Genomic DNA, 27,301 nt, shown 5'->3' with positions numbered 1-27,301 from the left:
AAGTTATGGAGAACAATATTTAAGAATGAGTTTTCTGAATTTCGATTTGTTTATTCCATCTACTTTATGGTGCAACATATATTCCTAGTCCTAGTATTATACACTGAGGCCAATTGCAACCACTGGATGCTCAGAACTACTGAACAATCAAGCCACTTATTTAGGAACCTAAATACAAACTTACACATCTAACTTCAGGCACTCAATTTTGAAAATCGTGACCTATACTTTTGTGAGAGGCTGCCAGAGTACAGCCCTTCCTAAACCTTCACTTTCCCAAAAATGGCAGTACTGTGGCTTAAAATCATACTACTCTTATGAAACTAATGCAATATCTTTTGATCATATAACACATAGAAATGTATTTGATAGGCATACAAAAGTAATAGAAATATTTGGGGAAAGGAGGTAGAGCTTGGTTTTCCATTTTAAAAAAGTACAAAATATAATTAGCATATCCTGGATATGACCTACATTTCTTTTGACATTTATTTCCCACAGCTTCGTCTTTCCCTGCTAAGAACTAGGCAATTCTTTGTTTAACTGTCTGTCCTGGGAAACACCTAATACTATGAGCCTTTGTATGTAACTGATCAGTTTAGTCTCCTGTTGTTATTAACAGAACTAATACAATGTAATGTTTTTCTTCCCCCTCTTCTTTCCTTCACTTATTTCTATGTGAGAGCACATTATACATGTTCTGCTTCAGTAAAAATGATTAGAATACCATTAGAATACCATTATACAGTAATTAATTCCCCCCAATAATCTGACTCTATATACCGGTAGTCATTTTCTACAATTTGAAAAGAAGCAGATTTATCCTTTCAGCAGCCTCCATGCTTTTTGAACAGTATCAGGAAGCGTTTAAATACAGTTTCTTTCTGCTTTTGTTTTTCAGCTGAATATCTGCACTACTTCTACTCACTTACACACAACTGGTATGCTGTGAAAACAAAATCCACGTTAACACTGATTTCATGGATGCTATAGAGAACAAGGAATTACGCTTACTGGTTGATATAACATGACAATCTATAAAGAGCCTGTAAAACAAGAAAATGCCTTTTTTTTTTAAACAAAAAACAAAACAAAAAACAACAGTCCTTTAACAGGGAAGTCTTGCAATGTAATAATATATCTTAATTGGAATGCATTTTATTTTTGTCAGTTTCTTGATTATGTCGCTCCACCCCACACTGGGATTATAGTTAGTATAATTTCCACTGTAGCATACTGATTTTCATATCTACCCATTAGAAATCTCATACTTTACCTCACGAATGAACAAAAGTAAATTTGTGCACATATAAAATCGATCAAATGATAATCAATAGCTAGAATGCTAACTTCAATAAATTTAGGAAATTATAACTGTACATTGGGAGATATACATTACAGACTATATATTTTAAAAGTGTGATTATACTCTGAAATATGACTGTGAAAATGTCACAGAGAAGTAATATTTAGAATACCTCAATTAGTCCATCTCAAATTCACTCAATTTAAGAGTAAAATGATGGCTTTTCTAATGAATTCCTTAACTGCGATTATGACCAAGCTAGAACCTGAAAGTCAGCCTGTGTTATTTTGGCTCATATATAACCACCAGTAGCTAATATTCTATAGGTCAAATCCTTCCCTCAGTTCTACTTCAGCAGCCCCACTGCTTTTTCATTGGGAGTTGAATTTGGCCCTGCAGTTGGAACTTAGCTAACAATTCTGTTGCTGATACACAAGCCAGAGCAGAACCCAGTTTATTTTTTCACAGCTGTGCTGGCTCTGCAATGGTAATAGGAGTGATGCAAGATAAGACACTGAATACATAGAGGCAACAAGCAAAGTCTATGGAAAAAGAAGGCTGGTATTTTTACATTACCACTTCCCAGAACAGAAGTGCATTTTAAATTATTCTTGATCTTAATCTCATTTAAAATAAAAACATCTATTTTCTGCAGTACAGTTTAATTAAAGTTAATCTTTTTAATTCTTCAATTATAATTACTGAACAGTGCTGGAAGCAGTCATCTTGCTTAAAAGTGAAGTCATTTATGATATGAACAAAATGAGAGCCTGTGGGTGGGTACAGACCTTTAGTATTCATGGTCCTTCTGAGCTGACAAGCTGGGCCTTGGGAAAAAACCCTTATTTCTACTACAGGGCTTAACCAGGACCAAAAGGAATTAAGTGGGTGGATTCTTCATTAACAAGGCCAACTTGCCAAACAAATCCATTTGCTTAACCCATGCTGGTCCTACATAAACCCCTGTTGGTGGAGGGAAGAGTAATAGGGTCTCTTTCCCGGTACCAAACTGAAGGGGCATCTGTCAGCTCAAAAAGTTCTTCTTATGAATCATAAAGAATGAGCATATCCACTCAATCAGCCCAACAGAAGATAGAGCAAACAACTTTCCAGTTTGATATCCACATTTGGGAGCTCATATCATTACTTAGATGCTCAAAGCAAATATTTGATGTCCAAGCACAATAACAATTTTTCTCTCTGTTACTTTGCACGCCAGACTGATAGATTCAGACCTGATAGGCTGTTTCCATGGACAATTCTGTGTAGGGTGGGCAAATATAATGTCTTCTCTTATTGAGTTTCAGCAGTTTTGCTCACTTAAATTCTGGAAGAACTTGAGGAACGTCAAGTCACCATGCTGATTTCGATCCATACCCTCCTTCACAAGCTAAATCTAGCACAGAAATAATGGTCTAATATTGCAAGAGACTGTTATTGCCTCTCTTGGAGAGGAAAGTGTCAGCAACTCTTAATCAAGCAACTGCTGGGCCCCTGACCCAATAAGTCATCCCTTCATGTTGATAATCTTGCCAACTATATCCTTGTCTCCAACCTTCCTGTTCTAGAATTGAGAAGGTAGTGTCCAAGCAGCTCTGGTATTATCTAAAATCTTCAGATTTTCTGAAACCTTTGCCATTTGTTTCCAGACCTGGCGATGTGACAGAGCAGGCACTAGTCCTGTTAATCAGTTACTTTCTTTAGCAATGGCCAAAGGTGAACAGCAACTGTGTTGAATTTTCTTTATTTTTTTGATGACCTAGGTGGCACTGTTGGGTAATTGGTCTTCTGTTCAAAAGTCACTCGTGTGTATGAGAGACTGATGAAGGACAGGAACTATTAGTATGTTGATGGCTGGGGTTCCATAAACTTCACTTTCTTGATTGGGCATTGCCTAGAAAGTGAAGATTTCTGAGATTCAGATATTCTTTCCCTTGGTCAGGGCAATGTTTTCCAACCTCTTCAGGTCTATGCCCCCCTAATACATATATAACCATTGCATGAGTGATTACATGACCAACTATACAGAAATCTCTCCAAAATTATGAATACCGACAAAATAGTTGTGGCGTGTATATTAGCATATGACAGGTTATTGCTGTATAATGAATAAAAAATGCAACATTTAACATTCCAGAAACAAAAATAAATTGTAAGAAAACTTGATTTTCTTTACATAATCGATCCCCTTTCTCTCTGCAATTATTCACTTGGATTCTTTAGCATCACCATGATTATTTTCTATTTTTTCCTCATTAACCAAAACATCTCCATAAAGAACACACTGAGGGGACACATCCAGTCTTTCATGAATGTAAATTTCATATTTCAGATATGTGGGCTCATGATTATGAAGTGAATTTGTTTTTCTTTTGCTAATTGCTTCACCTTCCTTTGTTTCACATTTTGGAGCAGCAGCAGTAACACTCACTTCCTCTCGGAGAGGTAATTCCATTATATTTATGTAAAAGCTAATTGACCTTTACGTATAAATTTGTTTTCATATTAAATTTTATGTATCAGGATCATCTTATCATGATAGCTGATGAAAGGGAGGCAGACACACTTTGCCCTGTTTTCTCCACAATATTATAGGCTTAATGCACACATAAGTAAGAATAAAAAGAAAAAATATAGCATCTCCCTGCCTTCCCATGTTGCCTTAACTAAAACTTCCTGTTATTTTTTTTTAATTTTCTTGCCTCTGCATTATCGTCTACCTACCATATGCCTCAGGGTATCTCCCTTCATTATGGAGATTTTGCCAGTTCTATTATTGGTCTTCAGACAACTCTAAGCTCAATTAATGGACTGAATGAGATACTTTATTCTTGTACCATTTTATCTATATATTTAAAAAATTTTATAAAATGCACAGTCTGATTACAACACACCTGGAATCAATTGGTGACCCAGAAATGGGTCCTCACCCAATGGCTGGAAATCACTGGTCCAACATTTTCTGCTCTGGTTTCATCCAAAGAAATATAAATGATACTTTTCAGAGTAGCAGCCGCGTCAGTCTGTATCCGCAAAAAGAACAGGAGTACTTGTGGCACATTAGAGACTAACAAATGTATTTGAGCATAAGCTTTCGTGGGCTACAGCCCACTTCATCAGATGCATACAATGGAACATATAGTAAGAAATATATATACATACAGAGAAAATGAAAAGGTGGAAGTAGCCATACCAACTGTAAGAGGCTAATTAATTAAGATGAGGTATTATCAGCAGGAGAAAAAAAAACTTTTGTAGTGATAATCAAGATGGCCCATTTTAGACAGTTGACAAGAAGGTCTGAGGATACTCAACATGGGGAAATAGATTCAAAATGTGTAATGACCCAGCCACTCCCAGTCTCAATTCAAACCCAAGTTAATGGTATCTAGTTTGCATATTAATTCAAGCTCAACAGTTTCTCATTGGAGTCTGTTTTTGAAGCTTTTCTGTTGCAAAATTGCCACCTTTAAATCTGTTACTGAGTGACCAGAGAGGTTGAAGTGTTCTCCTACTGGTTTTTGAATGTTATGATTCCTGATGTCAGATTTGTGTCCATTTATTCTTTTGCGTAGAGACTGTCCAGTTTGGCCAATGTACATGGCAGAGGGGCATTGCTGGCACATGATGGCATATATCACATCAGTAGATGTGCAGGTGAATGAGCCCCTGATTGTGTGGCTAATGTAATTAGGTCCTATGATGGTGTCATTTGAATAAATATGTGGACAGAGTTGGCATCGGGCTTTGTTGAAAGGATAGGTTCCTGGGTTAGTGTTTTTGTTGTGTGGTGTGTGGTTGCTGGTGAGTATTTGCTTCAGGTTGGGGGGCTGTCTGTAAGCGATGTAGAGTATTTAAATTAAACTCAGAGCATTCTTGGTTTAATTAAAAACATAAGTGCCTGAGAACACAAATCTCTTCTTTCAAGTGCAGCTGCATTTCATCCTTTAAAAACTCTATTGACTTGAATCTCGGCGTCATGATATTTCTCCTTTTGTGGTTCCATCAAAGCAGTCCCCACTATTGTTACCCTTATTAATCCTTTCCATGCTTCTTTTTTACCTGTATATACCAATATATTATCCTGTATTGAGCTGTCATTTAACACTTTGCAAACCATCCTGAAGTCCAAATAGCACAAGCTACCAATATAAATGGAGGATTTCAAAGTCTAACAGCCCAGTATTCATTCTAGAAATTAAATTGTAAACCTCCTTTGTCTCACAGACCTATAAAAATAAAAAATATTTTAAGCTACTTTTAAACTAGTGATTTCTGGCCCACTTTGAGCTTTTTTCATCCCAATATTTTTAGATGCTTCAGTCTAATTTCTCCTCTATAATCTTTGGATTCCTCACCCATTTGCACTGCCCTATTGACTCCTCCATTGTTCTCTGCTTTGATACCAACTCCAAATCTACAGCAGTGAACAGAATTTATGCAACACTATGAATAAATCCAAGGCCAAATTCCCACCACAAAATATAAACAATTTTGTCTGCTTCACTTTATATAGGGACTGTGAGGTCACTAACATTAGGGAAACCTAAAGAACATAAGGATCAGGAAGGTATATGATTGCAGGCCATAGGGCAAAATTACAAGCCTCCCAAATAAGTAAAGACATCATTATTATTGATACAGAGACTGTCTAATTCATCCAGAGTAAAAAAAAATAAAAATAAGGCATTTGAAAGATAACTTATCTCCAGCCTGATTCTTGCCTGCATATTTATACCTGCCTCTGGACATTTCCACTACATGGATCTGACGAAGTGGGTATTCACCCACGAAAGCTCATGCTCCAATACGTCTGTTAGTCTATAAGGTGCCATAGGACTCTTTGCTGCTTTTTTAAAAATTGCACATTCACACAATTTAAACTAATTATGTTGTCATTACCAAAATACCTTGACTTTATTAATTTATTAATTATTATTATTATTATTTATATTGTGGTAGTGCTTAGGATCCCCTAGTCGATAATCAGAATTCCACTGTGTTAGGCACTGGACAAACAGAACAAAAAGATGGTCCTGGCCATAAAAAGTTTACAGTTGAAGTACAAAACAAGAAACAACAGAGGGCTACAGACCGATAGATAGATGGGGGAGTACAAGGAAACAATAAGGCAACATTGCCCAGTAGGACAGGTAGTGAGCTCAATACACCAGTGGCCTAACTGTTGTCCAGTTTTTGTAGGCATCATGGAAAAGGAGAGTTTTAAGGAGGATAATGCATCAGTTTTGTGGATGTTTACAGGGAGCTCCTCCCAAGTTTGAGGGGTAGCATGGGAGAAAGCATGAGGGTGCTTGTTTGAAAATGTAACAATGATGATGGAGGCTGGGCTGATAGAAGGCAGCAGTCAACATCTTAATAGTGAATGAGAGATGACAGGTAGGTGGGAACAGGCTGTGAAGGGCCTTGAAAGTGAAGATAAATAGCTTATGTTTGATGCAATAAAGAAGGCAGAGCCAGTGGGGGAATGCAAAGGGACAGATGATACATGGTCAAAGTGACAAGCTAGGAAATGATCTTTGCAGCAGCATTCTGAATAGATACGAGTGGGGCTAGACTGCCAAGATTTGTCAGGGCCAAAGGAAAGGATATTGCAGTAAACCAGAAGTTTGGTAAGAGCTTGGACAAGAGTTTTAGCTATGTGGACAGCTAGGAAAGGTGTTATCTTAGAGATATTATGCAAAAGAGAATTGGCATGATATAGACATAACCTGGATGCGAGGACCTAGAGAGGTCTGAGACAAAGACGATGCCCATGTTACAGGCTGAGTGACAGGCAAGACAGTGGTTTCATCCACAGTGACCGCAAAAAGGGAAAGCTTAGGGGGCAAAGATTAAGACCACTGTTTTAGTTATGACAAGCTTGAGCTGATGGCTACATATGGGTGAGGAGATGCCATAGAGACAGGCTGAGATTTTAGTTTGGACAGAAGGAGACAGGTCTGGAGTACAGGGGTAGAGCTGTGAGTCATCAACAGAGAGATGCTTGTTGAATTTGTGTCTATAGATGAGATAATCTAAGGTGCAGAAGGAGAAGGGAGGGGACAAACGACAGAGCCCTGGGGAACCCCCTCACAAAGTTGAAAGGGGAAGATGGGGAGGAGGAGTCTCTGAAGGACATGCTGAAGGGGTGCTTAGAGGGGTACAAGAAGAACCAGGAGAGGAAAGTCACAGAAGCCAAAGGAAGACATTATTTCAAGAAGATAATCATGGTCGGTTTGAAGGTAGCTGACAGGTGAAGGATGAGGAGGATGGGGTACTGGTTCTGAGCTTTGGGCAGGAAGAGATCATTAGAGACTTCGGCAAGATCAGTTTCAGCGGCAGAAGCCAGACTGGAGGAGAGGAGTTCCAGACAGCAATTGTAAACAGCACATTCAATGAGCTTAGAGAGAGAGAAGGGAGGTGGTGAAGTAGTTGGAGAGGCAAGAGGGATCCAGCGTGGGTTTTTTTCAAATGGGAGACAGCAAAGCATAACTGTATTGTGAGGGGAAAGAGCCAAAGGAGAGTGAGTGGCTAAGGACAAGAGTAAGGGAGGGGATGTGAGTGAGTGCAAGAAAGATCAGGAAATGGGATGGGGTCACTGGGGCACGTGGAGGTGTTTGAGGAGGAGGGCAGATGAGAAACTTCTGTGTCTGTGGTGGAGGAGAGAATTGTCAGTGGGGAAGGGGAAGAGAGAGAAAGGAAGATGAGCCCAGGGGAGAGGAAGGTCATGTATTCTGTTGGTTTTCTCTTGGAAGAAATTGGCACAATCCTGTGTGGAGAGAGAAGTAGAGGCAGGAGGTGGGGAGGGTTTGAGGAGTGAGGAGTCAAAGGTGGCAAAAAGGCAGCTGGGATTGAGGTCACGTGATACAATTAAGTTGGAGAAGTAGAGTTGTTCAGCTAGGAAGATGGCAGAACTGAAGGAAGAGAGAACAAATTTGTAATGGAAGAAGTCAGCCTGGTCATGGGATTTCTGCCAGACACACTACAGAACTAGAGCAGGAGTGGAGGACGCAAATGTTGGAGGTGAGCCACGGCTGGGGATAGCAGGACAGACCTCAAGCTGCCCAAACATTGGTCTATCCAATGTATTAAAAACTGACCTGAAATACGAAACACTCAAAAATGCTGGAATCATATTTGGTATGACGCAAGAAAGAAGAAATGTTTTATCACTGTCTTTTTAAAGGTATAAGTGAAACCATTTTGATATGGACATCACGTAGCACTCACTGCTGGCAGGACTTTATGAGATTTCAGTTGTGAGTCAAACACTGTTTGGCTTGCCAGGGCCTTCTGAGAAATCTTAACATTTCATTTGACAAAGATTTATGCCACATAATGACATCTAAAAGATACATGAATTATTTGGCAGACGTGATTAACATGCACAGAAACAGTTTAGTCCACAAAAAGATGTATTTCAAGTCAAAATCATATTCTTCCGTCATGGAAGAATGAAGAAAAACAATCCCTCCTACGCCCTGTTACCAAATATATGTTTTGATTCACTAAGGTATTTGGGGGATTTTTGTTTGTTTTTGTTTTTTAATAGTTATACAAAATAACATTTAGTCAGACAATGTGTTGGTACAGTGAAATCATTTCTGAAATATTTGCTAAAATCAGACAACATTTCAGTCTATATGCGTCAGGAAATGCACATGAAAGATCCCCAAATTTGATAGGTGCAAATGGGCTGAGTTATAGTTAGGTATTTTATATTGGAATGCTGCTTTAATTTTCTCCAGGGGGATAGGGGATTGCACTTTCCTGTGTTTATTCTTAGTACATTTTTGGGGTGGTTTGATAAAATTCTGTCAGGCTCTTTTTGAGATATCAGAACATGAAAATTCAGTGTTCTTCAGAAGTTAAGCAAATTTTCAAGCATTTGTGTTCAAATACCAAAAAAATAGCTGCCAAGTAAAAACTTGCCTTGGATTTAGCACTTAATGATAAGTGCCCTTGCTATGCTTTGAAAATATGATTTACTAGACCACAACAGTGATCTAAATGGAGGGCCATATGGTACAATGGCTAGGCATGAGATAATGGTGCTGTGCTGGTTTTAACTTTGATTGCCTCCCTTCTTTCTGCCTCCTTTGACATGTCTGAATTTTAAGATATTTTATTTTAATAAAACTAGAGCAACATCTGCGCAATGCTATGCATGTGAGATGGGATTTATGGATCTCTTAATGACCTAACGCACAGGGCTGTTTACTTTTGTTCTGTTCCTTCCACGTTACCCTAATTTTCCTTTTTTATGCATGTATCTGAACTCATTATAGAGATAACCCCTGCTGATTGGCAGTAGCGGGAGCAGGTGCAGGCCACTAGTCAGACGTCGGCATTGGGTGCTTGCCAACAGTAGCTTCAGACCACTTAGCATAAAATGGTGAAAACAGATTTTTTTTTCCCAGGGGAAAAAAGGGCTACACATGAGTATTAGAAACTTGCCTTTGTCAACCCCTGTAAGTTCACATTTCTGCCTTTATTGCAGGGACTGTAATTCATGCCTATGTAAATAACAATGCTCACCATTGAGCCAGTGCCCTAGCCTACAGGGCATTTCAAATACAGGAAATATCTGATGTGTACCAAACTCCCAGCTAATGGAACAAGATAGACCTTTCCACTAAAAATAACTTCCCATTACATATTAAGAGAAAAACTGTGGATACAAATATGCAAAATGATTTCAAAGGAATAAACACTTTTTGCTGCTATCACACTGAGGTTTGAGTGACTCTGACTCAATTAATAAATAGCCATATCTGTAGAATGGCTAAACACACAATTACTGTTCTGAGTACATTCCACAAAACACATTGCACAGTTCAGTACCTGCTTTCTTTCTGTTCTGTGATTCAGAAAATAAAATTATAAGGATGTAAGCTGGCAATGAACATAAATATTTTAATGTCAAACCTATCTTCTTGGTGTCCATAAATACGGTTTAAATACTCAAGTTGTAAAGCACATACAAATCAATTTAAAAGTGCTTCATTACTTACTAAAATAGGAGTAGGATTTGGCCCAATTAATTTAATTTTAAGACAATGTGATCCTAAAAGAGTAATAAAATCTTGATCTTCATAGTGCTGCCACAGCACTAGGCAATGCGTTTCATTTTAGGTATAATGTATTTATAAAATTATACGTACACTATAGACACAGAATACATATACAAAATGTTAAATAATTCATGTTTTTAACATTCAGCTCTAGCTAACATCACTCTTTACTGTACATAGAACAAAACATTTGTTTTAATAGGATGATTATGCTATGTGGGACTAGAATCATTCATTTGTAAAGCAGTGGGTGAGATATATTCATGTCATCACTTCCATGTAACTGAATGCAAAATATTTGTGTATTTCACTTTATTTGTAATATAAATAAAGCTCTGCCCCTCAATCTCAGAATATAACTGATGGCAATCAATATTATGTGCATATAAAATAAAAAGACTGATAAGCCTGGAAAATGTTGATATGGTTCTGCAACTCATGCGGTTTTTAATTTCCTAACTCCTTAAGTGCTGGAACTAGGGGTGCTGGAGGTGCTGCAGCACCTCCTGTCTTCAAGTGGTTTCCATCATATAGAGGGTTTCCAATTTGGTTCACTGGCTCTCAGCACCCCTGCCTAACTCCACAATATTAATGTTTATTGCATCTTTAACATCTGACTTGCCAACATAAACACAGCTTAGAAAACCACCTCCCAGAGGAAAGTTGATCTGTATGCTCCCAATAACAAAAAAGCACAATGCAATGTGAAGGCTGCATATTTTCTGAACTTTTCACAAGAGGCAGCATTGTTAGTGAAGACAATCTATTCATAGATCCATGAAAATCCTTATCTTGGGTTTCTACTTGGTAGTTTTTAAATGGTCAGAGTTTGTGGTTTGCTATAGAATCACATTATCACTTCTTCTAACAGAGAAAGTGATCATAACACATAAAAAGTCCAAACATTCTTAATAAGATGTGTGTTGGAGTCCAAATATCTGCAGTGCAACCTGATGAGAAAGCATCAATCTGATCTCCATCCCACTGCACCAAAAAAAAAAAGTGCACCCCCTGTAGTGGTTGTGGGTGTCCAAAACTGAAGCAGTGACATGCATTATGGGGAGACAGCATAGCTGCTTTCCCTCAGGTGGATGGGGCAGGTCTTACCAGTTACTACTGTTTTGTTTATACATTTTCGAAGTGAAAGTCTATCTCCATTCATGACCACGACCGATTACAATGAAAAGTAAAGTGAACTCCTCCAGGGTGGATTGATTTAAATCAAAGCTGTTTAAATCATTGATTTAAATCAGCAAGCTTTTGATTTAAATCTAATTTTAGTAGCTTTCCTAAAGAGAAGTTGATTTGCTGGTAACCATTAAAACATGTTGATTTGCAATAAACATAGGCTTTACACTAAATTTGGTGCTTCTTCTTGCTAATCAGGACAATACTCTGTATCTATACACAGTTATTTAATCAAATATGTAGCTTAATGTTTTATGGGATTATGATTAATTTTTGCTTGACTTGTGTGAAGCTATATTTGGATGGAAATTCAAATTCAATAAAATGTATAAAGACAGCATTATATTTATTATTTAAAAACTACCTTAAATGTGCTGGATCCATGAGAAAAAAAGTTAATTAAAACATGCTTTGCATTTAAAATTGATTTATTAAACAAAGGAAATAGTATCTGTAGTTAGTCAATTGAACTGATTGTTTTTCATCACCATATCCTTGAAGATTTTAAAACTAGTAGGTCTCTTCCAATAACGCCTAGTTTTTTTCATAAATTGGAAAAGGAAAGACAGCTTTCCTGCTTTTACAAATTCCAACTGGTTTCTTAACTTTGAATGAACTAGTCATTGAACTGATCTAGTTCAGCAGTTCTCAAACTGTGGGTCAGGACCCCAAAGTGGGTCGCAAGTCCGTTTTAATGGGGTCACCAACGCTGCCATTAGACATGTTGGGGCCCAGTGCTGAAGCCAAAGGTCCAGCTCCACCACCTGTGGCCAAAACCCGAGCCTACCACCCGGGGCCAAAGCCTGAGGGCTTCAGGCTTGGGTGGCAGGGCTCAGGTTACAAGCCCCCCCACCCGGGGCTGAAGCCCTTAGGCTTTGGGCCCTCCCCTCGACCTGGGACAGTGGAACTCAGGCTTTGGCCCCAGCCCGGGGTGGCGGGGCTTGGGTGGGCTCAGGCTTCGGTCCCGCCTCCTGGGGCTGTGTAGTAATTTTTGTTGTCAAAAGGGGTCATGATTCAATGAAGAAGTTTAAGAACCCCTGATCTAGTTGAATAACCTGTAACAAAGAAAATATGCTCTCTGCACCTGCAGAAGACTACTGCTGTCAAACACTGGTTTAGTACTTCAAGAAAGTCAGGTTTCAGGAGCTTAGCCAGTGACTTCAAGCAGTTCAATGGCTTGACTGTTTTTAAAACTTGGCAGCAGGCATATACTGTTTAATATTTTTTGTGTTAAATTAAATGATTTTAATAGATTACAAGAAGTTTAGGTCTCAACAGTTGTCATTCAATTAATTTTGAATGGGTATATTTTAAAAAAATAAATCTGTAATTTAAATAAAAATCCAATTTAAATTTAAACAATCTGAGGTTTTTTAATTTAAAAAAAAATCAGCAATTTTTATGTGCCCTGAGATCCTCCATCTAGCCACAAAATATTCTACACACTACCCTGCCGGTGTGCCTAAACTTTGCTCCTCTGAGGGACCATATAGTGGGACAAGATGGTAGCTTAGGCTTGGTCTACACTTGAAAGTTATATTAGCGTAGCTACATCAAGGCCATGGATGTGAAAAAACACACCGCTGACCAACACAGCTGTGCCGACATAACCCGCAGTGTAGACACAGCTATCTTGACGGAAGAGTGCTTCCGTTGACATAGTTACATTGTTTGGAGAAGTGGTGTTCCCACACCAATGGAAAAAACTCTTGTCAGCATAGGCTTTGTCTACATTAGGGGGCTATGCCAACATAACTATCCAGTATAGTCTCCAAAGCGAGACATACCCTTAATGTATGTCTACATTGCATGCTTTTTTGGCAGTGTGTAGCGTACATAGCCATGTAGCCCTCCCCAGCACAGGTATTAGTAGCAGTGTAGACCAGGGATTCTCAACCTTTTTCCTTCTGAGGCCCCCCCGAAACATGCTATAAAAACTCCACGGCCCACTTGTGCCACAATAACTGGTTTTCTGCATATAAATGCCAGGGCCAGCGTTAAGGGGCAATTGCCCAGTGCCCCATGCGGCACTGTAAAGCTAAGTTGCTCAGGCTTCTGCTTCAGCCCCAGTGGCAGGGCTCAGGGCCCTGGGCTTCAGCCCCATGCAGTGGGACTCCGACTTTCTGCCATGGGCCTCAGCAAGTCTAACGCTGGTCCTGCTTGGCGGACCCCCTGAAACCTGTTTGCGGCCCCCTAGGGGGCCCCGAACTCCTGGTTAAGAACCACTGGTGCAGACCATGAGGCATGGCTTATGGGAGTGAAGACACATTTGATGGGTGTGGGTGTGTATGGGAGTACAGTATCTGCAAATAGTTATTAATCCCTATGACCCTACTTGGATCACCTCAGTACAATTTTTCAGGAACCTCCCCCATCACTGCCTATCTATAATATGGCATCTGGAGGAGCCCAGCTAAACTTGTGTCCTTTTCTGACGGACCCAAAAGCCCACAGCTTCACAAAAACACGTGTGTACTCTTTAGGATGTAAGGGTTCTCTTGCCCTGGATATAACTCTCAAATGCACAAACTTTAAAAAAAAGAGAGAGTGACTGTTCTCTTGATTCATGTGTTTATATGAGCTCTAGCAAGCCTCCTTATCTTCATTTCCTTAATCCCTTTTTTCCAAAAAAAAAAAAAAAAAAGAAAACACAGAAAACACCTACATGAGAAGTTTTAAACACATAAAACTTAGGGCATTCAAAGTTTGAGTTTCCAGAGGAACATCCACACTGCACATATACTATAAAGCATAGGAGTTAAACCCATATATGACACAAGAAAAGAAGTACATACACAATAGGGTTCCAAGTTATGGTGGTTGTAGAAAACTTGACTGGATTTATTTGTTTGGGTTTTTTCCCCTACTTGTGTAATTAAAATCTTAGTGATAACAGTGTTGACACAGCTAGCTACCTTTACATTTTAGGTAGAGGTTTCAGAGAGGCATATGTATCTCTACCATAAAAAGACCCCCCAAAAAGGGCAGGGGAGATAAAGGGTTATATGTTAGTATAATGAGAGCAGTGAAATGCTCTCCACATCGGTTAAAAGGGAAAAACTCTTTAGATAACAAAATTGATAGCCTTTGAAATTCACTTCCTTATGTCGCTCTCAAAATTATGGGGAGTTTTGTGGGCAACAGGTTCAGAAAGTCATTCAAACAACTCAGCAACAAGTAGCCAAGTATCTTCCCAACCTGACCCCACAAGGTTATGGATAATTAACAATTTAGAGACTCAGTTTGACTGCTCTCTCTCTTCCCAGCACACTGGAATCAAATGGAATTAAGGAGAAATGTTTCTTTGGTTATTATGCCAGCCCATGTTTCCAAACATGACTTGACCTGTCTACTCTACGTGCAAAGTCCTATTTAAAATCATGTTAGTTAAATGTATTAGCTAACATATTTTATAACATAACCTATTTTCCTAGTCTAGACATGGCTTAAAACAATAAGGTTAATGCAGTCAAATGTCCCTTTCTAATATCAGGTTCAAACATTGACTTTAGGTGTCTTGTGAAAATGAGTTTGTTGGTTTCCTCCTAATCACAATTGGTTCACATCACAAAACCATTACTGACATAATTTGCAGCCTCTATTTGAGACCCTCAAGCCTGCAATGGATGCATGTGTTTTTCTGTCTCTGCAGATCAATATGAAAGTGCATTGGCAGAGCCTGTGCGTGGAAACTTGCACAGCACACTGCCTGCCTCAGACCAGTAGTTCTAGAAAACAGAAGGGAAGAAAGGCTCACAACTCTGCCACGTGTCTTTTTTTTTTTTAATTGCCACTTTCTTGGGAGGATTCACAAAATAAGGATATTTTCTGTTCCTGTCCCTCTCTTGTAGCAATAACCAGCAAGTACTATTCCCAGACTTTTTTGTCATTATCAGTGATGGTTAAGAAATCAGACTAATTTGGTATATAGACTGCTACATATATTGAAATTATTGTGAAACAAACAAACAAACAAACAAACAAACAAACAAGGAATATTAGCATCAACTCCAGGAGAAATACTGGCAGGAGGAAAGGAAAAACTGTCAAAAGTTAAAGGCAAAATTCAGTAGCAAAAACAAATCTTCAAGCCTCTCTGTGGGCTTTCATAAAAAAAATGGAACAAAGCTAAAGCAAATCCAAAAACAGTATTTGACAATGTCCTTTTAAACTACCCACGTTCTGAATATATATTTCCATGGTCCACAATAATGGATGCTAATTTTTAAAAATGTGTACGTGTGAGCGAAAAAGAGGCTCTTATACAACTCATGCAGTTTTCTGGTTTGGAGGTCTTTAGCTACAGAAATCTTCAAAAGAGATTTATTTCTAAAGAATGTTTAAGCAAGCTTAAGTGGTTCAAAGAGAGTGACTGACTCCTGAACACTATCTGCAAAACAGGGGTTTCCCTTTAGCATGCAAATGAGGGATCAGGTCTCTATTGATTTAGCTTTCCAGATGGATTTGTGTGTTTTCATAAGAGTAGGAGGGGAAAAAATGTGGCCATTTAGAAGACTTCAGTCAGAACAAATCTTCTGCTTGTTTTAAAAATATACACTGTTATCCAGTACAGGGAATAAAACTATACTGATTAAATGTGCCATTCTCCACTAAGAACACTGGTACACCAAAGCCAACCAGTGTTTTGCTGATTCATGGCTGTATAGATATGTAGTGCTCAGTTAAGAAACCAGGTCCTTTATTCAGAACTAGAATGTACAACAAAATGTAGGTTTCCAGTCATAACTAACCTTGCTCTTAACAAAAAATGATGTTAGAGGTTTTCTGAAAGTGAGTCTGTCAAAAAGATAGTTTAATAATGCATAACATATGCACCATAATAATTTAATGGCTTTTTTACACCATTAAGGACAAAACAGAGCTATTAGCCTTTTTGCACTTGGAACTAAATTAAAGAAATTAATTTAGCCCTACAACTGGGTATGTTAATTTTCTTTTTAAAAATAGTATGAGGTTCTAACACATCTACACTATCATCTCAATAAAAGGAACATGACTCAGCACCCATGAACCTATGCTGGGTTTAGCTCTTCAAACAAGATACAGAGATGAACATGCATGTGGCAAAGAAGAATGTTCTCAGAGAACCCAACTAAAGATCAAGTAACTTTGAGTTGAGTCAGTCCATAGAAAATTGACATGAATTGACCAATTTCATGTTGTGTTTATGCACTTTTATTATCAGTGCCCAGTGACAAATGTGATGAGTCCACTTTCAAAAATACAATTAAGAAATACAGTATTTAACTAGATCAGGAAAGGTCCCTGAATGAGAATAAGTCTTTGTATGCTTAAGATTATTATAAGGAGGTAAGGAAGCCCAAAAAGAATCAAAGTCTGCAGCATAGTCTTAAGAATGCTAACAGGTTTTTCCAAGTTGGATGAGCAGTGAAGTAACCCAGTGTCAACTCAGGGGAAGGTATTTTTACTTCAATAATATTGAACTTCAAATAACATGTTTTGCCATCAAAAAGGATATAGGAATAAATTTACACTTGAGACAATCTTCTAGTCAGGGGCAGCTCTAGCCATTTCGCCGCCCCAAGCACGGTGGCACACCGTGGGGGGCACTGTGCCGGTCGCTGGTCCCACGGCTCCGGTGGACCTCCCGCAGGCGTGCCTGCGGATGCTCCACCGAAGCCACGGGACCAGCGGACCCTCCGCAGGGATGCCTGCAGGAGGTCCACTGGAGCCGCGGGACCAGCAGACCCTCCACAGGGATGCCTGTGGGAGGTCCACCGGAGCCGCGGGACCAGCGGACCCTCTGCAGGCACGCCTGCGGGAGGTCCACCGGAGCCACCTGCCGCCCTTCCAGCGACCAGCAGAGCGCCCCCCGCGGCATGCCACCCCAAGCACGTGCTTGGCGTGCTGGGGCCTGGAGCCGCCCCTGCTTCTAGTATACCAGAGATATTTTGGAAAAAGCATATTTCAGGGGAGGGGAAATTTGTCATGTTAGGGACTGCTGAAATTGAAGAGGCAATCTCCTTTCGATGGTTGATTGTGTCTGGAAAAGCCAGCTTTTAGAAGAAAATTACTCAACAACTGTAGCACAATAGGGCAGATGCATCCTTAACAAACAGAAGCCATTTTAACAATTTTGAACATACTCTTGAGAAATATGAATTATATCTAATATCTAAATGATATTAAGTAAAACTGAGGACAATTGCCAAAATAAACCATCATAGTTTTCTTCAGTATACTGAAGAGTCAATGTTTTTAACCAGGGGCCTTACAATATGCAAAAATGTGACTTTTTAAAGAGGGTAGTTACGATTAATTAGAGTGTTAAAATATTTATAGATGTTAGAAATAGGATTAAATTTTGTCTAGGTCCACTGATAGTTACCAATAGGTTTATCTGACCTCATAAAAGGACATTAGGACAACAATTCTGCATTTAAATGGGCAACAGGTCTAATATGATACATGCATAAGAGCTTTCTAGTTTTGATGAGGGCAACTGCTAAATTTAAATATTTGGCAAGTTACCTAAATAGAGATATAGCTTGACTATATACGTCTAAGAAGAGCTCACATTTTAAATAATATGGAGGGTACAGTATAACATATAGTCTTGGAAGGATTTGATTTTTAATCAGTAAATGTTGATTTCACCAAACTGATGACAAAATTTCCATTGATATTAATCAAAGTAACAGATAGGCAAAGTAAGAAAAATACTGCTTGAGAATTTTAATGAGAGTTTGATTTAAGGATCTTTACATTGTATATTTTGACATGATGTTGACAATTTGTGTTTTTGAATCTCACCGTATACTGTCATTAAATAAATTATTGTCTGACACACACACCCATTGTCTGATCGCTCCAACACAATTGTGAACATTTAAAATCGATAAAAACAGAAATAAGCTTAAAATACAAATCAGTGTTGTTATCCATCAAAATTATAAAAATAAAGTCAAATTTTGCGAGTGTCCACTTGGTAAACAGTCCAGACCAAATACCTTTTCAGGCTTCAGCAAAATGATTTAGCAATATTTCCTTCGTGATATTCCATTCCATAGCTAGATAATCCTGAACAAAGAGCTCATACATGTTGCTGCCTCTCAGAAAGGATGCCCTTCACAACTGGTAAGCCTCCAGACCTGGAACAATATAACTGCTCATGAAGGTCATCAAATCTGGCCTTAGTTTTTAATGGGTCAGCCACAATCACTCCACCACTAAGTTCTGTGTGGGAGCTGTTACAGAAAGCTTCATCGTTACAAAAAAAGCTAAGCCAAAAGCGTGAGTCTTCTGTCACAATGTAAATAAATACCCTTGCATTCTAGCCCGGAGAATAAAGTAATTAAGAGCTTCTAAATTCCATTCAGCTTTAGAAATTCCTGAGTGGGGCCCTGACATATACTGAACCTTCAAGTCTAAAAACTTATCTGTTAATTCTTTAATAGTAGATTCACTGTTCTTCTTTAAATGCATACAGAATAATCAAACTACCAATGGTGACTTCACTGCCTGCAAAGGCTAAAGCATCAAACTCCCATGGAGCATTTCAGATGAAGTTTAAAACCACTGTGTGATAAAAGTGAGGGATACACCCCTCTTTTACTATTTCTACTACTACTATCTATATTATGGTAGAACCCAGGGACCTAGTCAAGATCAGGGCCCAAGTGTCCTGGACGCTGTATAAACAGAGCCACCTTGGAAGGGGTTGCAAGCACTTTAGAGGATGGGATTAGAATTCAAAATGATCTTGATAAATTGGAGAATTGGTCTGAAATCAACAAGATGAAACTCAATAAAGACAATATTCCAGGGTGTATTAACAGGAGTGTCATGTGCTAGCTATCGGAGATAACTGTTCTGCTCAACTCAGCACTGGTGAGCCCTCAGCTGGAGTTCTGTGTATAGTTTTGGGCACTACTCTTTAAGAAAGATGTGGATAAATCAGAGAGAGCCCACAAGACAGCAACAAAAATGACAAAAGGGTTAGAAAACCTAGCCTATGAGGAAAAGTTAAAAAACTGGGCATGTTTAGTGTTGAGAGAAAAGAAGACAGAGCGGGGAATCTAGTAACAGTCTTCTTCAATTATATTAAAGGCTGCTATAAAAAGGATGGTGATCAATTATTCTCCATGTTCACTGAAGGTAGGACAAGAAGTAATGGGCTTAATGTACAGCAAGGAAGATTTAGGTTAGATATTAGGGAAAACTTTCTTGCAATAAGGACAGTTAAGCACTGGAATAGGCTTCCAAGGAAAGTTCTGGAATCTAAATCACTGGAGGTTTTTAAGAAGAGGTTAGACAAACACCTGTCAGTGACGGTCTAAGTATACCATATGGCTACATGTGCCAGCTAATGCATCTGTGTAAGTGCAGATAATCTATTGGCCATATCAATACACGTACCCTGCCCCTCTCCAGAATTCCTCCCTGCACTCATGTGGGTGGATTACCTGTGGAGCAGAGTTGTGAGGCATACTGGGGCTTCAGATCCTGCTGTGCAATATCCTGGAATCCTACACTCCCTTTCCACTACCCTCTGGGTGGTACATGCCTGCAGAAGGGAGCAGGATTTGGGCCACTGGCTGTCACAAAGTAAAGGAAAAAATTTTGATCAACTGATTAAATCAATCCCTCCTCGGGGTTTTGTTGGTGATAAGGAGACTTGTACTTGACATCTGAAAAGAATTTAAAAATGGACAAGATCTCCTAAAATTTCAAAATCTTAGCCTGGGACATAACTGCATGCATGCTATATGATTATCAGTAAACACTCAGAATTATATGAAAATGTTGGATAAATTATAAAGATATAGAAAACACTCCCGTGAGAAAAGTCATGCTTCAAATTTATGGCCAACTAAGCCTCCAGAAATTATAAGACATATGCTGTTAAATCTGTAAGACACTCAACATGCCACTATACTACTAGACTTCTAAAAGATAGAGACAAGAGTCTGAAATTCCACCCACAATGCATGCTTATGGTAGCATGCATTTAAAAGGAATCACAGAAACAGGAGATGGAAGCCAATATTTCCTAGTACTTTCTTTAGTCTAGTTTCTCAATGATCCAGGTTACTCCGAGATCTCTTGCATAACCAACATACAATGGAGTAGCTTAAAGACAAACTTCAAATCTCAACTTCTGTCATTTTAACTCCAATCCTTTCATATTATACAACGTTCTCAAAAAGAAAAAATAATCTACTTGTCTAAAACCCGTCTAATTAGCTGGAATATGTTTGTTTTATATATTTTTAACTCTCTTCTTTTTGCAAGATAAGTGATTAAGGGCTTTGAATGAGCACTCAAGCAGAATAAAGAGAACCAATATAAAGTGAAAGCTGTCAATTAATCTACATAACAGGCAGTCTAGAGGGTTCATCCAGAAGACCTTGTTGGCTACAAACCAGGAGAAACAAAAACAACTTGAAATATTCCTTCACATCCTCATGCATTTAATTAAACAATAGCAGCAAATTATTTATCTCATCAGACGCTGTGATAAAGTACAACAGTCTCAATGAGATAAGGAAGTTATTATGTCACCTGAACAATAAACAATAGGTTTAAATATATATATATATATATACACACACACACACACACACACACACACACACACCAGGGACAAAGTAGAATCAAATTCTTGCATAGCTGCTAATATATGAAAGCTAGAAATTGAAGGAAATTTGTTTTAATTTGTGATTTCATCTGAGCCTGTTGTACGTAGGTTAAAATCTAATATTATATTCCACATTTCTCATGTACCTATGTTCCAAATGTGCTTTAATAGGCGATATGGCTGTAACAAAAGCAGAATGTGCTTTTTGGTATTAGCTCAACTATTTCAAGATAGGGTTCTATGAAAGAGAGCTAAAACAGAGCTCAGTTGCAGGTTCATATGATTGTAAGTATATTGCTAACATGGTACAACGTTTAGTGATTGCATGTGTTTCTGTCAAATTTCTTTTTATGTAATTGCCAGTAAAAATAAAGCAGAACACTAGGAGAGCGTGTTCATAATTTATGTCCTTTTTATGTAAGCAGAACAAAAATATAGCTGTTCTATAACAAAAGATATAGTGCTGCACTTTTAAGGGTTTTTGTTGTCAAAACCATCACTGATACAAAGTTATTTAGTCTTGTCTTTTAATCACTGTGAAACAAATGACCAAAACAAAAATGTTTATCAAAAACCGTGGCAAATAGGCAAATAAATTAATCTTTGTCCATCTGGCCTTTCTTAAGCAATGGGGTGCAGATCAGGACAAAAAAAAACAGACATAACTGTTTAAAAATGTTTCCTGTATTCAGATGATGATAACTCTGGAGCAGACACATTACCCTTTCATTCTACCATGAAAGTTAAATCTAAGCTCCACCTAGACAATTCTGAGTAGCAGGTCATGTCACTGGGACAGTAGTTTTCCCTAGATCTAATTTTAGAGCTCAAATTGGGTTTCACTGTTGATTTATGATGCTGCAGACACAAGTACTCAAATTATTATTATTAATAAGCATTTCTAGGGTGCTCCTCACCATAGGGCCCCAATGTCTCTAATCAAATTTAGAAGAATGTAAAATCTTTTTTGAAAAGAACCAAACTTTCTTCTCCTCCTCTTTGGATTAAAGCTAGTTTAAAAAGTTACATCTAACTGTTCACTAACATGCCCATGGGCATTATAGAGCTCATTTGCCAAGGCTGCAAGAATCAAGGCTCAGCATGGTATGTGATGGCAGTGAGTTCCTTAGCAGAGGAATATCTGGCAAGCACCAGGACCCAATACCCATGAGTTCAAATCTGGGCTCCTTTATCCTATAGCAATGGTTCTCAACCAAGGGCACACATATCTCTGGGGGAATGGAGAGATCTTCCAGGAGGCACATCAACTCATCTAGATACTTGCCTAGTTTTACAACAGGCTACATGAAAAGCACTAGCAAAGTCAGTACAAACTAAAATTTCATACAATCAGTTGTTTATACTGCTCTCTATATACTATGGACTGAAATGTAAGTACAATATTTATAATCCAACTGATTTATCTTATTCTGTGGTAAAAATGAGAAAGTAAGCAATTTTTCAGTAATAATGTGCTGACACACTTTTGTATTTTTATGTCTGATTTTGTAAGCAAGTAGTTTTTAAGTGAGTGAGGTGAAACTTCGGGGTATGTAAGACAAATCACACTCCTGAAAGGGGTATAGTAGTCCAGAAAGGTTGAGAGCCACTGATGTATAGCACTACCACTGACTGAAGCTTTCAGAGAGGGGTGGAGAAAGTGATGGTTTCTGCAGTAGCCATTTACGGACTTTTAGATAAAAACACAATTTTGAAATGGACATAGAATTGGATTATTAACCAAAATAGCATGTGGAGGAATAGTGTAACACACTTCCATCTGTCCATTCTAAAAAGCTAGATGTTGGATCATGTGTAGTTCCTAAGTAGCTTTCTGTGTTCATTTTAAATGCTAAAAATGCCTTACAATGGACAGAATAGCTCTTCCTCTTAGGAGAATAGTAAAAGGTGTTGAAATATTTATTTGAATTTTGTCAGACTGGAACAATTCCCTTGAATACTCCCTCCAGGGCAGTTCATAAGAGATGGGGCTGGTGTGGGTGCTACTACTTTCTATTTCGCTAAAAAAATTTCTTTTTCATTTTTATAGAGACTTAGACTCTTGCTGATATGTAGAAATGAGGCCTGGAATGCTGTGCCATGAGTTGTTACACATGCAGTTATGCCATTTTAAAAACATAACTGATTTTTTAAAAACATATACCATGAATATTAAACACGCACCGGAGGTTCCTGGTATCACTTCCTAGAAGCTGCACCACATTCATAGGCAATGACTTTTAAAAACAGAGACTTTGAAATACTGACAGAAAACAAGACTCCATGCAGGCAAAATGAATAAGAGCCCATCAATGAGGCCAGGTCACCTTAATTTAAACAGAGCACTGGTTGCATTAGTCTGGGTTTGTGTCCTAAAGCGATATTATACATGGTCTGGTTACTATAGAAGATTCTTGTGGCTGTATTAGTAAGGATGCTTTACATTTATATAACATTTTTCACCTAAAGATTTCAAAGCACTTATAAAGGTAAGTATTATCCCAATCTGTAAAATGGGGATAATAAAGCTAAGAGGGTCAAAAGAGTTTAATTAACTTGTCCAAGGTTACACTGAAAGACATGAATAGAATTTGAGTTGCCTGGCTCCAGGATCTGTTCTCTAACCTCTAGGCCTCCCAACAATGATGCCTCCCAATAATTGACATTTTTGGCTAAATTCACTACTGCGACACAGAGGCCCATTTGTGGCTCATTACTGTGTCTCAGCAGGGCTGACATACTCACTACACCTCACACACATGATATTTATTGAAAATGGGGCAGGAGAGAAAATAAGCCTGCAATCATCATTAAACAGTTCAATCCGTGCAGCTTGCCTTATCTGTCTGTTACTTAGCTTAGTTTGTAAACTCCCAGGAGCAGAATCTATATTAGTGTCTTTTACAGCGGCAAGCACATCATCAGTACTTGACAAAATTAATAGTATTAACAGTAGCATAAATTGTTTCTGTTGGGCTAGTTTCTACTGATGCCACATTGACGTGAGAACCATCACAACACACTTCAGGTTATTATTGTAACTGACCTCACTGCAAGGTGTCGCTGTGAGTGCTGTGGTACAACAGATTCTTCTTGATGCTTGGTAGGGTGTTCTGTGTACCAGAAACTTGGAAGCAAGCACTGCAGGCATCCCACGCACTACGCTCTTCAGGCTCTAGCTCTTGGAGGGTTCCCATAAACACTCACATGCTCTGAGTAAGGGAGGACTGTTTTACTGGGGCTGCCAGAAACCAAAAGGTGCTCTAAGGTATACAATAGGAGATTAAAACTCTAGTTCCTAATTCAATAAAATTATGTGGCTCATTTAAGGGATTAAGTAAAATGGCAGGGATTAAGAGCTTCATTAAAATGGCTATTTTAACAACATAGCCCCATTGCCAAAACACACACAGACACCTTTGCCTCTTTAATTCATAACTGTACAAGCCACAGCACACAAAATAATAATCTCCCTGCAAAAGTACTGCCAATCAACTACAGAAAACCTTTGGGAGGTCGGAAAAGAAAAAACACTACAATTAAATCTGATGAGATAAAACATTCCAAACACCGAAGACACTTTCAAAAAAAAAAAAAATGTGAAAGCAAAACAAAACTATAAATTAAAAATAATGTTCACTTGTCAAAGAAAATCAATGAGGTGCATTAGAGGCTTCCCTTAGCAATGTCAGAAAGTGAATGTGCAGCTCACTTAATATCTTTCCCGCCTACTGGGAAAATAGCTTGCTTTTTCTAGCTGTGTGCATTTGTCATTTCTAGCATGTTCAACTATACTGTTAAGCATTCTTTTCTCAGTATTGTGAATTAATCCTCCCAATAACTGACAAAAATTCTGATTTCTAAAAAGAAGAGGGGGAAAAAAGTTGCAGTAAAGGAGTAAAGAACAATCAAACATCCATCAATGTCTATTTTACCAAGGACTTGATTTGAGACTGGAAGAAGCGTCTGTTAAAGCTATCCACTCAAAAGAAAAACAGATCACCATATTACATGGCAGATGTTCCATTTGTTGTCAAAGTGGAAAAACTCCTCATTATGCCAGACATTTGAGGATTGTAAAAAATAGGAAACAATACAGACAGCATTCTGCAGAATAGAAAGGGCAGATGGAGGAAATATGTTTTTGCTAAACTCTCTTATTATGAATAATCAAAACTAATAGGGCTAGGTAGTTTGATGGGATAATGCACTTACTCTTCAATTTGGAATATCTAGGTTGAAATCAGATTAGATTAAATATTAGTTTGTCAATCTCATCCTAATCCTCACAGGACATTTGCCTCAAATTATATATATTGGCACAATTCTGTATGACTGGGGGTTTCTCAAGAGACACTCAGTGCTGAGATAACATTAATATATTGGGTCAGAAATGAGGTGCATTGGCAGAGTTCTGTGACAAAGCTTTCACGGTGCTTGCCCAACTATTACTAGCTCTAACTAAAGCTATGAGCACATCAGCCCATCAACTACATCCTTAAACAACTCATTTGAATCCCTATACTTCAGGACCAAGTTCAATATTTGCTTTCTCTGTGTCTAATATTCACCATGGATTTGTTCCCGTCTGCCTCACAGACCATGTCATCTAGTGCTGTCCTCTTCTCTATTCTTCTATATAATCTCATCACTGTTAGCATGAAAGCCTTCTCATTTGCTGCTCCTGTCATCTAGAACGGTCTTGTGTCACTTCCCTGCCTCATCAACTTTCCAACTCATTTCAAATCCTAGATGAAAATGTATCTTCTCCCCCTTTCTTGTACCACTTAATTTCTCTCTGTTATTAATTATTTCTGTAATAGTATTATTTAAGTCAGTAAAATGCTCTGGATTAAAGTTTGTGTGAAAGACTGTTAAGGTGACCAGCAGAAGAAAAACAACTGTTCTGTATCTTTTTCTACTTTTTTTTTTAATATAGCATATACAAAAAGCCTGAGAAGTTTTCTGTTTGTTTGTTTTGTGTGAGGTTCTGCTTATTTTTTTTTTTAAATTAGAAACTCAGATCAGGTTTTGTCTTCCCTTCTTTTCCTGGAAGACTAAATGACTGACTAAAGAACTGGAAAAATTATCCTATCACAAAAGTACCAAGGTAGAGAAACTTGAGCAGTTATGAGGAACTGTTTAGTCAGACATATCCTGTTTGTTTTGTTGGTGAAATACCTAATGGTGGGAAGAAGGATCAGCTTGCTAAAGGTTCCAAATTCCTCCTTTCACCTGCCAAACCCTCCGTTTAGAGCTGAATAAGGCCAGGTCCACACTACAGACCTATATCTGCATAACTACATCACTCAGGAGTGTGAAAAAAAATCCACACCCCTGAGCAAAGTAGTTATAACGACGTAAACCCCCCACATAGACAGCGCTTCTCCCATCGACACAGTTACCACCTCTCGGGGAGGTGGACTAGCTACGCTGATGGGAGAAGGTCTCCTGTCAGCGTAGTAGCATCTTCACTAAAGCACGTCAGCGGTGCAGCTGCGCTGCTATACGTGAAGACAAGCCCTAAACTCCCATTCCAGTCATGCTGGTTCCTCCAAGGAGACCTCTAGCAAAATCAGGAAACACAAGCCCTGATACTTCAGCCATTTCTAAAGTGAAAATCAAGCAGAAATTAACACTCTTTCAGGATTACTTCATGCATTATAAAGAAATACAAAGAATACTTGCCTCCCTCTTATTCCTCCTTTTCAGGTAACCTTTAACCAAACAAAGTTGTACATTGTATTATGTTGTATCCATTCCTAATTTTCATGAGCACCAATTTCACCCATTATATACAACGCGTACTAAAAACAGATGAAACATTTATATTTAACTTTCACAGACAACAGCTGAGACATGCACACATTTAGGCTATGATTTTAGGACAGCAATAAATCAGTACATGCACGGAAATGGCTTGTGTGTATTCACTATATATATTGCCTTTCTTTTCCCTCCCCCCAAACCACAATATTTTATCCTTTTTTATACTCCTCCTCCTCCTCAAAAACAAGATATTTACTAACTACTGATTATTTAAAATACCAGCACTGGTTCTGAATCTCTTTATCAAAAAGGTTTTGAATAATCTTTGTTTTATAGAAATAA

The 27,301-nt window shown here is 38.3% G+C and overlaps 1 protein-coding gene across 2 annotated transcripts in view; it reads right to left on the bottom strand.

Moving 5' to 3' along the window:
- ANKRD6 (ankyrin repeat domain 6) overlaps positions 1-27,301 on the bottom strand; it is a 159,316-nt gene that overhangs the window by 95,452 nt on the left and 36,563 nt on the right. The gene's annotated exons all lie outside the window — the stretch shown is intronic.

This window comes from Mauremys mutica, chromosome 3, assembly GCF_020497125.1.
Source record: "Mauremys mutica isolate MM-2020 ecotype Southern chromosome 3, ASM2049712v1, whole genome shotgun sequence".
In the NCBI taxonomy this organism is placed as follows: domain Eukaryota; kingdom Metazoa; phylum Chordata; order Testudines; family Geoemydidae; genus Mauremys; species Mauremys mutica.
Note: the sequence above shows the minus strand (reverse complement) of the source record. Positions and strands in the feature narration are given on the sequence as shown.